Source organism: Zosterops lateralis, assembly GCF_965231275.1.
Source record: "Zosterops lateralis genome assembly, chromosome: W".
Classification (NCBI taxonomy): Eukaryota; Metazoa; Chordata; class Aves; order Passeriformes; family Zosteropidae; genus Zosterops; species Zosterops lateralis.
This window is the reverse complement of record NC_139801.1, coordinates 28,388,879-28,399,633: the sequence shown is the minus strand read 5'-3', so window position 1 is coordinate 28,399,633 and position 10,755 is coordinate 28,388,879. Positions and strand designations below refer to the sequence as shown.

At 42.1% G+C, this 10,755-nt stretch overlaps 1 long non-coding RNA gene across 1 annotated transcript in view; it reads left to right on the top strand.

Moving 5' to 3' along the window:
* The first annotated feature begins 6,460 nt into the window (after positions 1-6,460).
* LOC310922164 overlaps positions 6,461-10,755 on the top strand; it is a 30,348-nt gene continuing 26,053 nt past the window's right edge. The window contains exon 1 of the long non-coding RNA XR_014592322.1: positions 6,461-6,670. This is a non-coding gene — a long non-coding RNA (uncharacterized lncRNA). The remainder of the gene's footprint in view (positions 6,671-10,755) is intronic.

Genomic DNA, 10,755 nt, shown 5'->3' with positions numbered 1-10,755 from the left:
AGCGAGGACGAGGAAAGTTTAGGACTGGTGTAATTGCACCAATTTTGGGAGATAAAATTTTTGTTTAATGGGGTTACATCTTTCCTATGGGCAGACCTAATAAGTTCAAGGCGGGTCAAGAGTTCATTGGGAGGTTGTAATTGAAATTGAATGCAGTGATGAGCTTTAGAGGACCCTAACAGCTCTAATCCTTGGGGTTCCTCTGGTGCTTGCGGTAAGGTCCATCAAAAGCAGGGTTAACACTTAAATAACAGGAAGTCGGACGGGAGCAGAAACGCAGATCTAATCACTGTGATGAATGCTACGTTCTCTGTTTATTTCATCTAAAATGGCCGGTTATATACTCTTTTAGATAGTTTACAAATACAGATACATTTTCATTGGCACACAGCAGAGAAAGAATGTAAATAGATAATGTTTCACTTGTTCCTTAAGGTGGCTAAAGGGTTCACACTAATACTATGCCTATTAACACCTGGAAGACCCACTATCTCCCACTAACACCTTAATACCTAATTTTAACTGCGCCACCACATCACCAACTAATTTCTTACTGCGCCACAGGCTTCACAGGCCTCAAAGTGAGGCCTAGACTGGGTAGTTCAAACCTTACTCCAAATATAAATCATGTCCTCGTTCTCTAAGAAAATCTCCAAAAAGTCCCCCTTTTTCTTTTTGAACTACCCAGACTGAGTCAAAAGCACGACTATTTTTTGCATACATGCTAAAAAACAAGGCACAATAACTAAACTACAATTACAACAAGAAAAATAATACCGAAATGAACCAAATGTTTCATCCAACCTGCAAAACCCCCTGAATTGAGCCGTTTATCAAAAGGAGTGTCAACAACTACAAGTTTCCCCATGTTACTCTTTAACTGCGAAAGTTGCTTGTAAATTGATTAGAGTGGTTGAACAGATTCATGCAACACATGCCTTCAAATTCTTCACACCCATGTCCTTGGGCAAGAAGAAGGAAGTCGATGGTGGCTCTGTTTTGAATCACTGCATGGTGGATGCTTTTAACATCCGTGGCAAGTTCACTTAACATATTAGATGCTATATTAATTTGCTTTCCTGTCCAACAAGCTAAAGTTTGTAATTGTGTGAGGGCTTGCACTGAAGCAACTCCTGGGGAAAAAATTGAAGCTACTATTACAGTTGGTGGCTTCCACAATAATACTAGGTCTTTACAATTGGGGTCTAATACCAAAGCACTGTGTTTAGATCGTCTGGACTTCTGAGGCAAACCAGAAATTTGATGAATGTTGGGAGCAAACATGGTTAATTTTCCAAAATAACGTGGACCTCCTACAGCTCTTTGTGGTACTGCAGACCAGGCTTGGTGCCCACAAATGAGGAAAATTCCCGGTGGCAATTTTCTTGCAACATCTTTTGATGGTATTACAGGTTGAGTCCAATTGTTGCAGTATTCTGAAGCATTATAATACAATGGGGATTTGGGAAACAACCAAATGTTGCCATCTTTGTGTTGCCTTACATGCCCAAATGTTAAACAATAATTGCCTGGTACAGAACCAAGAAGGTCAAATTCTTGTGGTTCAAGACTTATAACTTTAAGATTTTGTGCAACTGCAACAGCTTGTGCCCCTAAAGCATTTTTTGGAATTTCCTGGATTTCACACCAATTGACAAAACGAGGGTTGGAAGATCTGGTGGACTTGTTGCACCACACGTTCTAGGCTTCAGTTAAATTTGAATATATTTTGGTTTGAGTCCAGTGTTTGAACTCTGCCATAGAATTTATTGGGACTCCAATTAAACAAGTATGAAAAGGATTGGATGGCGTTGCTAAAGACAGACAAAATTAATCTTGTCCAGTTTGATTGGCCCACGTGACCCACATATTTTGTCTCTGGTCAATGTCAAGCACTCCAATACTCTTTTTACTAAAACAATGCTTAAAACAAACACTTCAAACCACAACATTTTTGGTTATCTCTTCCAGTTCTCAGTCATAAAAAACAACAGCTAATTATTACTTAATCCTAAACACTAATTACTACTTATAGTAAATTAAATCTTATAACTGTAATTAAAAAAGCTACTTGTTCCACACACTACACAGTCAATTTTCATCAGTTCCAGAGCTGTCAGAGGGCACTCCAGGTAAGTCGTAGTCAATGTCGTTATCACTGGTGACTGGTATTCTTGATTGAGGACATGCATGGGTAAATCGACTCGGTACCAAGACAGGACCAGCCCCTGTGGTCTTCCTACCTTCACTGCGTGGTGATGTATCACGACTGCAGGTTCTTCTCTTCCTTCTGCTAAACACAAATAGTTTAAAGTAAACAATACTTTTGACAATCAATTAACTAAATCAATGTTACCATTCTGCTTTTGCTTTGCTAAGTATTCTTTCAGGGTACGATTGGCTCTTTCCACAATAGCTTGACCTGTAGAAGAGTGAGGGATCCTGGTGGTATGTTTCACTCCCCACTTCGGCATAAACTTGGCAATTCGCTGACTGACATAAGCTGGACCATTGTCGGTTTTAATTTCTACAGGTACACCCATGACTGCAAAGCATACAGATAAATGTCTTTCAACATGCAGAGCCTTTTCTCCTGCTCGTGCTGTTGCCCAAATGAATTTTGAATAAGTATCTACAGTCACATGGACATATTTCAACCTTCCAAACTCTGGAACATGAGTTACATCCATCTGCCACAGTTCTAAAGCTTTCAGTCCCCTTGGGTTCGTGCCTAGCCCAAGGCCAGGCCCATGATGACTACATTGAGGGCAGGCCCACACAATCCCTTGCGCATCATTCAGGGGAATCTGAAACTGTTGGTACAGGGCTCTTGCATTATGATGGAATGTTTCATGACTGTTGCAAGCTCTTTCAAACTTTTTCTCTGGGGGAAGATGGACAACACAGCTGACTGCAGCATCTGCTTGTGTGTTGCCTTCTTCCAAACCACTGTTGCATTGATGACTCTGAATGTGCATGACACAAAAGGCATGCTGACACTGCTTCAGGACACTCTACAACTGCAAAAACAATTCTCCAAGGCGTTGGTTCTGGGTTTGTCTAATGAGTGCATCTTTGATTCTTTGCACAACTCCAACTACATACAGAGAGTCTGAAACAACGTTGAGTGGTTCTTTATTCCAAGTTTTCAAGGCCCAACACACAGCCTTCAATTCAAGAGTTTGCAGACTGTCTCCTGCTTCACCCTTAATTAAATGCTGCAACCATTTTCCTTGTTGTTGCCAAACACACGCAGCTCTTTTTGTTCTTTGACCGGCATCTGTGAACACTGTCCTTCCTTCCACTGGTTTCAGTGAGCACAAAGGTCTTTCCAACCATCAATGGCGCTTGATCAAATGCCACATTGGGCCTTTTGGTTGCCTGTTGTGAACCACACCTGCAAAACCCAACAATGCCTCTTGCAATGCAACGGAGTTGCTCAACAGCCATTCTAAATCTTCATCTTTCACGGGAACACTGATATCTTCTGGTTGCTTTCCATCTATTTCTACAATTCTGTCTATGCCCTTTCGTATCAATACAGCAAAAGCATCTGTTCTGCTCATAACACGACTTTTGGGTTGCACAGGTAAAAACACCCATTCAAGCAAAATTGCTGCTGAGTCAAACTTCCAGCCGGATCGGTTCTCCCCCTTTTTCTTTTGCCATTGAAAAATGATGGCAAGTGGGCAGGCTTCAGCGTTGGAGAGGAAAAGAGACAACGGAAGATGTTCTACACGACGAGCACTCCAACCCTGTTGCAGTTTTTCTGATACCTGCACTAGTGCATCTTGCTGTACAGAGGTACAAATTCAAGGGCTGTTAGCATCACTGCTGTGAAGCCATGGCAAAAATGGTTAGAAATCATCATTGGTGATTCCTACAATGGTTCAAACCCACTGCAGGTCTCCAAAAAGTTTCTGAGCATCATGCAAAGTGGAAATGTTGTCATGCAAAGTAATTTTTTGAGGATGGATTTGCGCATCTGTGATCAGCCAACCTAAATATTTCCAAGGAGCTGATCGCTGAATTTTCTCTGGGACAACTGCCAGCCCATGACATTTCAATTGTGAGATCAGCCAGTTTAAGTCTGCTTCTGCAAATGGTCACTTGGTGGCAATAAGAATGTCATCAATGTAGTGATAAATCATTGCGTTGGAGAAGTGTTGGCGAATTGGCTGTAAAACCCAGTCAACAAACAGCTGACACATGGTCGGCGAGTTGTGCATGCCCAGGGGAAGCATAGTCCATTCCTATCTTTTTGTTGGGGCTACTCTGTTGATAGATGGCATGGTGAAAGCAAAACGTTGGGTGTCATGTGGATGGAGTGGAATGGTAAAGAAACAGTCGTTTAGATCGATGACAACAATGTTCCACCCCTGTGGTATCATAGTTGATGCTGGCAGGCCAGGTTGCAGACCACCCATTGCTTGCATTTGTGCATTAACTTTTCGCAAGTCATGCAACAGTCTCCATTTACCTGATTTCTTTGCTATAACAAAAATTGGAGTGTTCCATGGACTTACAGAAGGTTGAATGTGTCCAACATCGAGTTGTTCTTGAACCAGTTGTTCTGCAATTTGCAGCCTTTTTTCTGTCATTGGCCACTGCTCAACCCAAACAGGGGTCTCTGTTAACCAGGTGATTTTCAGGATGGGCGGCTGCTCTGCAGTGGCCATTGAAGAAAATGCTGGTTGGTAGTTAGAACCATGCTAAGTTGGGCCAACACATCTCAGCCTAGCAATCCATGAAGCTTTATGGGTAGAGTCATGACATATGGTTGAGCCACAATAACTTGATTGTCTTCAAAAATAATTCTGTGTCTTCGCGCAGTGCCTCAACACACTGCGCTTGAAGTTTCCTGACTTGCGACAAGCCTAGGTAGCGTAGGTGTCAAGATTACATTTATGACACCATACAGTCTTTTGACAGGCATATTTAAAATGGCCTGTCTTGCCACATCGGTAGCAAGCGGTGCCAGTTGGCTTGTTGGGACGTGGAGTTTTGTTGCTGTGGCAGGGATTATTAGTTTTTCCACTTGACAAAGTAGCTGCAATAAGGTGTCCTTGTTGCTGCATGGCATCATGCATGGCTGCTGTGAATGCTGCAGTTTGGTTATTTTGCTCAGCTTGCGTGGCCCTCACTAGCATTTCGTCCACAGGATTGCCTTGAGGTAATGTGGCCAAAATGGTTCTTGTACGTGAATTGGCATTCTCAAAGGCAAGAGAACGGAACAAATGTTTTTGCAATTCTGGTGGCACATCTGGTGCATCTTTCAAAGCAGCTGACAACCTGTCTATAAATTGAGTGTATGATTCTCTCGCACCTTGTTTTATCGTGGAGTAGGGTGCTGGCTTTTTTGGTCTGGAACTAGAAGCAAGGTTCTGTGAGCCAGCGATTGAGACAGCTGATGCATCTCCATGGGAAAAGTAAGTTGTACATTTGTTGTAGCATATGGTCCTTGACCTGTCAGCATATCTGGTTGAAGTCCATAAAAAGGGTCTCCTACTACTTGATGTTTGTTGGCTACTTCAACTGCCAAACGCTTCCACCCTCTCTCAAAAATCAAAAGTTGTGAGGGTGTCAGCAGCAGGGATGCAATTCTCATAGAATCAGCAGGGCAAAGGACATCAGCTATAAATATGTATTGAATTATATTTCTTGCTGCCTGAGATCGAACTCCATATGTGGTAACAGTCTGTTTGGCTTGTTGTAATACCTCCCACTCGTGGGGCTCCCAGCTGCCAGTGCCATTATTAATAACAACAGGACAGGTTACAACGCTGGCTGCCTGCCAATCTCCATCTAGAATGGCATCTTTAACAGCTGCAGCCCAGCGTCTCTCAATTGGGTTTTTCGGAATTGCTGGCAATGACACCTGCTGTGTTGAAGGAAAAACTGACGAGGCCGAAGGAACTGCTGGTGAGGATGAGAGGGAGTTGTTCTCCCCCTGAGCCCAAGGCTGAGGAATTGCAGATGTTTGTGTTTCCAATTGGTGTGACAGCTTAGCAAGCTTAGCTATTATCTGTTGTAATTCAGTTACATACTGCACTGTTCCCTGTGACTGTTGTCTGCTGCAGGGTCTGGAGGCAGGACCTTCAACCTCCGAGGCTTCTGACTCAGTGTCAGAAGGGAGGGGACACTCTGCTGCTGTGGAGCGATGCAGCTGTGCGGGCGTCTCTGCCGTCGCAGCTCCTGCTGCCACCATTGCTGTGTGTGTCAGGGCTGGCTCCCCCCACACGGGGAAGAAGGGGAGCCGTGCCGCCTTGCTCTGTGCCGCCTCGCTCCATGCCGCCTCGCTCTTGTCTCCACCTTGCACTCCGCCCTTGTGCGCCGTCTCCTGGGCCAGCCCCGTCCCGCCCTCGGCTCCGCCTGACTTCTCATCTTTCACCACGCCCCTAGAGTGGAGCTGTTGAGCGGCTTCCGGTTCGCTCTCAGTCTGTCTTGGCACTGGCGGGGAAACATCCTGTGCCTGAGTCATGTGACGCAGGACGTCCTGCAGGGTCGGGCATACCTGCGCATTGCGCCTTTCATAGGGCGGGTATTATAAATGCCAAGGAATTTTGCGACTTTGGAGGGTTTTTCAACTTCTTTTCTTTCATCCCCTGCCCCTTCAAGAGCCTAGATGGCAGCCTGTGCAGCTTTTTTCTCAGCAGAGACATTTTGCAAGGTAATTAAAACCTTTTTCCACACAGCGCCGAGCTCCTGAGCAATTTTTCTGTCTTTTCCCTCTCCGATTGCACAATCCTATAATGATCCCCTATTTCCTGCCACTCTGTAACACTAAACACCAAAGAGGACTTATTTAACTTCCCTCTTTTCTTGGCCCACAGGGCTAATTGTTCTAAGTCAGTTTCTTTCAGTTTTTCACCTCTTTTAGAGATAATGTTTAAAAGAAGCCACGTCGCTGCTTTTGATCTTTTCTCAGCTTTTGTTTCCCACTGCGGCTTACCTTCCCCTCGGTGTGGCGCTGTTGCTCTTTGTTTGAGACAGGTGGTCGCCGCGTTCCAACTTCCCTGCTCCGAACTTTGTTAGCTTCTGTCGAATCTGGGCTAAAAACGGAGTCTTCCTATATTTAAACAATATCTTTCCCGTATTGAAACGAAAGGCCTTGTCATCACAACGAACACATTAAAACAAAAAAATCAAAATCTTGCATTAAAGCGAAAAAAAAAAAGAAAAAAAAAAAAGGAAGAAAAAAAAAGAACAGGAAAAAACCCTTCAAAAATCCGTATTTAAACGAGACATCCCTATGGAAACGCAAAAACCGTATTGAAATGTGGGTCCCTGCAATTCAGGTGCCAGTCAAAAGCAGGGTTAACACTTAAATAACAGGAAGTCGGACGAGAGCAGAAACACAGATCTAATCACTATGATGAATGCTGCGTTCGCTGTTTATTTCGTCTAAAATGGCCGGTTATATACTCTTTTAGATAGTTTACAAATACAGATACATTTTCATTGGCACACAGCAGAGAAAGAATGTAAATAGATAATGTTTCACTTGTTCCTTAAGGTGGCTAAAGGGTTCACACTAATACTATGTCTATTAACACCTGGAAAACCCACTATCTCCCACTAACACCTTAATACCTAATTTTAACTGCGTCACCACATCACCAACTAATTTCTTACTGCGCCACAGGCTTCACAGGCCTCAAAGTGAGGCCTAGACTGGGTAGTTCAAACCTTACTCCAAATATAAATCATGTCCTCGTTCTCTAAGAAAATCTCCAACAGTCCATGTCCACTCATCCCAAGTGTCTACCAGAGTGGGTTTCTTATCTGCATATGGGTATTCATTTGCTGCTAGGGGAACCCCTACAAGGCACATCGACAGTGGGTTATCCACTCTGCCCATGGACAGGCATAGATTGTCTTGTTGTAAAGTCTTGGCTAGTGTGACCCAGATGTTCTGATTGGGCTGAGGGACAATCCATGCACTAGCTGATGGAAGGGTGGGGAGCATCCAAAATCCTACTCAGAGTAGTTGGGGATTCCCTGCTGCAGGAGACATGGCAGGATACTTGTGGATGATGAGTTGATCTGTAAGTTTGAAAATGTGAAATTTTAGACTTATTTAATTCTAACAGCCTCTCATATCTTCCATCCTAATCCCTCAGTTTATACTGAGTAGAAAGGGCATGGGAAAACATGAGGAGATAGCAGTGCAACAATCAAAAGAGAGGTAGCAGTAAGATTAACTAAAAACCAAAAAGTAACAGTGCAACACAATATGGGGATGAAGTTCATCAGGGAGTTTTATAGTCTCTTGAGGTACTGGAGGGTTGTCTTTTTCTGCGACTTAAAACTGGAGGACTATCTTTTACAGGAACCACATTGTTTCCGATGCTGTCCCAGAATTAAAGATTTTTCTTCTGCGTGCGTACTGATAGCATCATTGGAGTCACAAGCCTACAAATAAGAGGTGTATGTGGCATCATCAAAATTAAAGCCATAGAGTAAAATTTATGTTTACTGTATGTACCTCAGTTGTAGCAGAATTTTTCAGAGAGTGAAGGCATGACCTATATTTGGAGTGAGGTTTGAGCTACCCCAGCCTGGGCCTCAGATTCAGGCCTGTGAAGCCTGTGGCGCAGTTAGAAATCATGTTAAGGTGTTAATGAAGGGCAGTGTTTTTTCCAGATATTAATAGGTATAGTTAGTAGGGTGAACACTTTAGTCACCTTAAGCATGAGTTAAACAATGTCTTTGCATTTTTCCCTGTGCTGTATGCCAATGAGAATGTAATTGTAATTGTAAACTATATAGAAGTGTATATAACCTGCCATTTTAGACAGAAAAATCTGAGAACATATGATTAACCATATTGGCTGGATCTGCGTTTGCTCCCCTCCAGCTTCCCATTATTTTTAAGTGTTTCCTTGCATCGCCCAGTTGTTCAAACAGCTGAGCACATTGGCACCAGTCCAGCAAAGGATTTAGAGGACGGCTGGGATTCCTGATGTGCCAACAGTATACAGTTGTTTAGGTGACTCAGTGGCCTTTAAAGGGGATAAGCTGGTTAAAGCAAACCAACTGGTACAAGAATAATTACAAGCAGGACACAATTTCTTCTACTAGTCCCTGGAATACACCTGGTTTTTATTTTTTTATTTTTTTTATCTTAAAGAAATCAGGAAAGCGGTCTTTATTGCTTGATTTACAGAATATCACTGCAGTCATAAAACCCATGGGTGCCCTGCAGCCAGGCACCCTGAACCCTACTTTACTGCGCAAAGGATTGGAACTTGGTATTGAGTTAAAAGACTGCTTTTTTACTATTTCTCCATATCCTGAGCATTTTGTCTTTTCTGTCCCTTCAGTTATTAATTCTGAACCCATGCCTTGATATCATTAGACAGTGTTTCCTCAGGGGTCGATGCCCTGATGCCTATGTGCAGCCTCAATATCCTCAGAGCATCATTTATCATTATATGGATGATATTTTCGTGCACAGGATGATTCATATTTGCAAGATACTATCTCATTCTTAATCTTACTTATCATGGGCTACAATTTGCACCTAAAAAATTCAGAGGACTTTAGGATGGATACTGACTAAACAAACTGTGAAACCACAGCAATTAACTTTAAAGCCTGATGTCAAAACATTGAATGATTTACAAAAAGCTGTTTGGAGCAATTAACTGGGTAAGACCCATGCTAGGTTTAGCCACTCATCATTTAAAGCATTTGTTTGCTCACTTGAAAAGAAGACCCTGATTTATCTTCTCCATGAACTTTATCTGCAGAAGCTATTTGAGAATTAGATATAATTAGCTCAAATTTCTGCTGCAAAAGCAGATATACTTGTTACCCTGTTAACAGTTTGCTTGTTTTTATTCCCTACTGCACTTTACTCCACAGCTTAATAGGACAATTTAATAGGGACACAGAATGATCTACTTATAATGCATTTTTTTTACCAAATACACCTAAGAAACTATCACTACCCTGATAGAACTCTATGTGTCTTTAATTATGAAGGGCAGAACCCGCATCGTACAGTTGATGGGACATGATCCAGAAGTTATTCATTAACCATTACTTCTTGACAGTTAATGAGTATTTGTTACAAAGGTCAGATATTTTTCATATAACATTGGCAGATTTTGTAGGACAGATTTCTTTCTCATTACCTTCAAACTATTGCAAAATTTTGTTCATTTGCCTTGAACACTACAAACTATTTTGTGCCGCAGCCCTATTCCTGGTGCATGTAATGTTTTTATTGACTGATTAGGAAACATAGAAAAGGCAGTCGTTACATGGCAAGAAGATCATGAATAGAAATATGGAATAAATCAAAAAAGTGGTTCTACGCAACGATTTTTAAACAAGAAGTAGACAATATAATTAGTGATTTTGAATATGTTGTTAATGTCATAACATTAATACATGGCTCTTTTATAAAGAAAATTAGCTGTAAGATATTGTTTGACGTTACTCATTTACATTCCTTTGGTCATTTGTGGTTTGTTTATGTTACCATTGGTTATTTAGCTAAAAATAGATGACAAAGACAAACTGACTACTTTGAAACTTTCACATAACCTTTTGTAGTTATCTGCAAGAAATGTGCCATTTTAAGAAACTTTCCCAACTGATATTAATAGAGATTTTTTTGTAGGATATTTTAGGGAAAACCCTCCCAGTCAAGGCCTAAGCTCTGGTCAAGCCCTGGTCCTGGCTGGTCAGGAGATATGCCATCAGACCCTGGTGTTTCTGCACTAAAAATATAATCGAGTCACT